Here is a 6,000-nt window from a genome sequence, read left to right as displayed (position 1 = left end):
ACCAATGAAAGAGGAGCTGTTGGACTTCTGTGGAGAATTAACTGTAACACGTCACATGTTTACATCACAATGTTGCTTTTTAGTGTTTTGAAATTGCTACCTTGGAAAATCTAATAAGTATACCTTACTTGAAAAAATCTAGGAAACCGATTGCCTTGAAAAATGTGACTAAAGTGGAGTGTGAATCTAAAGCTGAGCTCACAAGTATTCCTCAGTGTAGTGAGCAGTGAAGTGAACTTTAGTTTTCATTCAAGGAGTTAGATCCCTCTCCAGGCGGCTGGGGAGTCATTGTCTCAAGTGGAGGAGTATCTCGGGGTCTTGTTCTGGAGTGAGGGGAGGATGGAGCGTGAGATTGACAGGTGGAGTGGGCGCTGTATCGGGCCGTTGTGGTGAACAGGGAACTGAGCCCAAAGGCAAAGCTATAGATTTACCGTCAATCTATATTCCTCCCCTCAACTATAGTCATGAGCTCTGGGGAATAACTGAAAGGACAAGATCGCCGATACAAGCGGCACAAATGAGTTTCCTTCGCAGGGTGTCTGGGCGCTCCCTTAGAGATAGAGTGAGGAGCTCAGTCACACGGGAGGAGCTCAGAGTAGAGACGCTGCTCCTCCACATGGAGAAGAGCAGCTGAGGGGAGGACATCTGTTCTGATGCCTCCTGGACGTCTCCCTCAGGAGGTGTTCCGGGCATGTCCCACCGGGAGGAGGCCCCGGGGAAGACCCAAGACACACTGGAGGGACTATGCCTCTAGGCTGGCCTGGGAACACCTCGGGGAGTCCCTCCTTAGACTGTTGCCCCCACGACCCGGCCCTGGATAAGAAGAAGAAAATGGATGGATGGATGGATGGAGTTTTCATTCATAGAACTGAAGTTGTGAAGCTGTGCCAACGAATCAGTCACTTCCTCAAATCTGAAACATATTGTAACTTTTACTTGAAGAGGAAATTCATCTTTCTTGATAAAACCATGGAAACTGATTGCCTTGAAGTGAGCAAATGTTACTTCTACACACGAGTTAGCGAAAAAACAGGTTCTATTCTACAATATTTGATTTGAATATTTATTAGTCTTTGAAAAAATGTTGCAAAACTTTAGTTCAGCTTAAATTCAAACACATCGTAACACGTGTAACAATAAAATAATAAAGCTCGATCATTCCATGAAAGACAGAGGGAGGATATAGAGACTGAGAGAACAGAGGGAGGATAAAGAGACTGAGAGAACAAAGGGAGGATATAGAGACTGAGTGAACAGAGGGAGGATATAGAGACTGATGAACAGAGGGAGGATATAGAGACTGAGAGAACAGAGGGAGGATAAAGAGACTGAGAGAACAGAGGGAGGATAAAGAGACTGAGAGAACAAAGGGAGGATATAGAGACTGAGAGAACAGAGGGAGGATAAAGAGACTGAGAGAACAGAGGGAGGATATAGAGACTGAGAGAACAGAGGGAGGATATAGAGACTGAGAGAACAGAGGGAGGATATAGAGACTGATGAACAGAGGGAGGATATAGAGACTGAGAGAACAGAGGGAGGATAAAGAGACTGAGAGAACAGAGGGAGGATATAGAGACTGAGAGAACAGAGGGAGGATAAAGAGACAGAGAACAGAGGGAGGATATAGAGACTGAGAGAACAGAGGGAGGATATAGAGACTGAGAGAACAGAGGGAGGATATAGAGACTGAGAGAACAGAGGGAGGATATAGAGACTGAGAGAACAGAGGGAGGATATAGAGACTGAGAGAACAGAGGGAGGATATAGAGACTGAGAGAACAGAGGGAGGATATAGAGACTGAGAGAACAGAGGGAGGATATAGAGACTGAGAGAACAGAGGGAGGATATAGAGACTGATGAACAGAGGGAAGATATAGAGACTGATGAACAGAGGGAAGATATTTATTTTTGTGCTGTTTCCATGGAAATGTTTCTTTGGCTTTAATATTCCACAGTGTGACATAACACACATCTGTCATCATGGAGAATGTTCAGAAGTATGGCTTTAACTTTCTATTTTGATGTGGTTGATTTTACACTTACAGAAAGTGACATACTGTAGCTTTAATTTGAAACATCATCACTGGAAAAATGACAGTGTTAATAAGTGCTTGGATTATACTTGTCTGCTTTGATTACATTTTGACTCATTTGAAAAGATTTGCCATTAGTACAAGTGGCAGGAGCTTTTGTCTCCTCGTTTCCAGTGAGAAAAAAAATCCACTTTTTATTATTCAAAGTAAAACAAAAGACATTCTGTACTTGTTCTTTTGGCAAATCTTAGTTTAAGAGTTAGTTTAAGAAGTCAAAATGCACTCAAATAATTTGTTTTATTTATTTATTTTTCTTATCTGACGGGCTAAAGGTGTTTGAAAATGAAATTCACAGTTGTCATATTTCATGATAGATTCAGATAAAGAATAAACAGGAGTTTTCTCCCATATTATAATGTTCCATCATCAAAAACATACCAGAAGAGGTTTTAGAGGCATCTATGCATGGTTGAGTAATTTAGTGATCTCTCCTGGGTCCTATTAAACGCTCCATATGTCGCTCATGCTCCCACACGACAATTCTACATAAATACACAAAAACATGATACGATACTGTTACACAACAGCCTGACAAACCTGATGTGATGTGCAGGAGCTTCAGTAGCAGGACACATGCTGAGTGTGTTCAGACAGTGCTCTGAAGGGGGAGTGACTTAGCGTTGGAGGGGAGACTCAGAGCGTCAAATGAAAGTGAAGCTTAATAAACATGTTAACATGAAAGTTTTGGGTGAATATAACATTTTCAAAACAATTAAAATGTAATTGAAATATGTTATGTGTGACAGATAAAACCTCACAGAAGTAAATCCTCGCTCTTTAATATTCTGTTCTTTTACCTTGTGTACAGATGTTTCTTGTCTCAGTGAAGCCGGCTTTGCCTGGACTGAGCCTGGACTGAGTCTGGACTGAGCCCGGACTGAGCCTGACTTTGTCTGCTCTGTTGATCTGCATATGTGTGTGGGTTCTGTCTGAAGCATGAGGGACACTAGTGGACATTTTGGGGACTTTTTGGGGTTTGAAGTTCATTTGTGGATCCTGTTCTTCATATTAAAATCATGTTTAAAGGTCAGGCGCTGCTGGTGTCTGTGTTCTTCTATACTCTGCTCTGGGGGTGCAGGGATGACGCTGCTCCGGTTGCCACGGTAATGTGTTGTTACTATGAACAGCCCTAAACTTATATTTCCTGGTGATGGCACACAGGAAGTATGTGTTAGTATGCTAGTTGTTGCTAGCTTTACTGTGATGCAAAGCTCTGCTCTGGTCTCTGAGAGTTGTGCAAAGTGATTCTAAACTGATTATGGTGAATAATCAGGATGTTTGGACAGACAATAAAACCAGGTACAGCACCTTTAAAGAAACATAAATTATATCATTATATATACAGATATTATTAAATGACAGATATTGAATAAAGAAAATACAAGTAAGAGAAGAAAAAACTGAAAACAAGCAAGGCAAGCATGGATCTGCACCAACTGTGTGAAGAAAGCAGCGGTGCAGACAGAAGAGATCAGCACCACAGCTCAGTGGACAGCTCCTCCTGCTCTGCTCAGGCTCATGGACAGACCGGATCTCCTCTCTTTCACTGAGCAGGACTGGGCCTGGTCTGGACTTGAACGGGAGTCCTGAGAATACCAAGTGTGGCACCAGCGACTAAAAATGTGTTCACCACCTGGATACAACAGTTCACTGTTGAGGGGAGTAGATTTTATGTCCTTTGAATCCTGCACATCATCGATTAAGAAAGTGAACTGAAACTGAAGCACATGCTGAACTCCAAGTGTGTACGTCACAGAGGGTGTGTACAGGTGGAACTGGAATTTTAGAAGCAAGAGGAAATGTTTTAAAAGGAAATGTGCAACTGATTGAGCAGTTCATTCAATAAAACAACCACAGTGCTGGTGGTTTTCACATTTTAGAATGTGCTGATGTCAGACTCTCAGATGGAGGCAGAGACAGTTTTCCCTGTTGATCACATGGTAATGTCACATGAAATCTCCAACTGCTAAATTAAGAATTAATTAATTAATTAATGCATTTATATAGCGCCTTTCAAGATCCCCAAAGCGCTTTACAGTTCATTGTTCATTCACTCAACACTCAGTAGTAAACTACTACTGTAACTACAGCTACCCTGGGGCAGACTGACGGAAGCGAGGCTGCCAATCTGTGCCATAGGCCCCTCTGACCACCACCATCACACACATCACTTTCATACTAGGCAATGTAGGTGAAGTGTCTTGCCTAAGGACACAATGACTCCTCCTGGAATTCCCAGTGTCTCAATCCAAGTACTGACCAGGCCCGTTCTGGCACAAATACTGAAACTGATCATTTCTATCGATCTATTGACTGACTAGAGCCAAGAAGTCACTGTATTACAACACAAATCTGCATCTGAATAAGATTCATTTGAGCTCCTCCCACTGCAGAGTGTTGATACATCATGCTGGGGGTGTTCTACATGTATCTCTATTGGCATAATTTTCATCAGTTACCATGGTGACACAATGCACACATTATCAAACACAATTTTATTTAAGATTATCTGAAACAAAACCAAAATAACAAAGTGGATTTACAGAGCACATGTTCAGGAGCCTGTGATCAGTCCGAGCGTTCATTGTGTTGTTCACGAGTTTGATTTGCAACAAAAAGATGAGAACTGAAAAACTGTTGGCGAATGCTTCAGAGGGTGAGTGTGAGGGGACGTCTGTACAGGAACATTCTCCTAGTTCATATGTGCTATTGTTCATGTCTCCTGTTATAACAGAGTGTCCTTGGTCCAGTGCAGTTTCTTCACAAACACTTCCTCTGTTTAAACTCTCCTTTTGTGATGTGACAGTGTGACATTTTTCTACTGTTCTTTACCAGTACTGACTGTCAATGTTCAAAAGCAAGAACAGAAAGAAATAAATTGAGATAGAAACAGTGAGAGAGAAGGAGAAACATACACTCTAAACTCATGGATGTAAAAGCACTAGAATCCTACTTGTTAAAGTGAAACTAAACACTAAATCCTTTCTTTTGCTACTAATCTGTGGTAAACTGTTCCTAGTCATTTTGTCAAATTTAGCACAAACTTACACATTTGCAGCTTTCTGGGCAAAAACATCTAATCTCAGTTTGTCCCACCTTCAGTGGACTTTGTGATTTCAAGCACTACATGACATCACTCAATCACTCAGGACTGCCCTAATTACAGCCATGAGTTTGAAGTGTGGATCCCTGTTAGACCAATCACACTGTTCCTCATAATTCCAGACCCCGCCCCCCTCCTTTAGTTCTAAAGACCCCGCTCCTCCTTCCCACTCACTCTCCCCTTTAGGCCTCCAGACCCGGCCCCCCCCTCACTCTCCCCTTTAGTCGTCTAGACCCCCCCTCCCGCACACTATCTCCTCTTTAGTCCTCCAGACCCTGCCCCTCGCCCCTCCTCACCCCTCACTCCCCCCCTTAGTCCTCCAGGACCCCCCACTTTCCCTTTTAGTCCCCAGACCCCACCCCTCCTCCCCCTCACTCTCCCCTTTCGTCCTCCAAACCCCGCCCCTCCACCCCCTCACTCTCCCCTTTAGTCCTACAGTCCAAGCCCCTCCTCCCCCCCTCACTATCTCCCCTTTGGTCCTCCAGACCCCGCCCCTCCTCCCCCTCACTCTCCCCTTTAGTCCTCCAGTCCAAGCCCTTTCTCCCCCGCTCACTATCTCCCCTTTAGTCCTCCAGACCCTGCCCCTCCTCCCTTTGGTCCTTCAGGGTTTGGGGCTCGTCGTCAGGCACAGACGGAGTGGGGCTGTGGACACTCGAGGAGCAGAGGTGTGTTCAAACGTCCAAAGACTGAAACACAACACAACAGAATATGAGGTCAGGATGGTGAAGGCAGCGTTAGCGGCGGTGTGTTCAAGTGTCTGAAGAGAAAATGGAAATGACACAATATTATATAAAGAGCAG

Source organism: Boleophthalmus pectinirostris, unplaced genomic scaffold, assembly GCF_026225935.1.
Source record: "Boleophthalmus pectinirostris isolate CB_2022bp ecotype Guang Dong unplaced genomic scaffold, ASM2622593v1 HiC_scaffold_6, whole genome shotgun sequence".
NCBI lineage: Eukaryota > Metazoa > Chordata > Actinopteri > Gobiiformes > Gobiidae > Boleophthalmus > Boleophthalmus pectinirostris.
The sequence above is the reverse complement of the archived record's forward strand: the minus strand, read 5'-3'. Positions refer to the sequence as shown.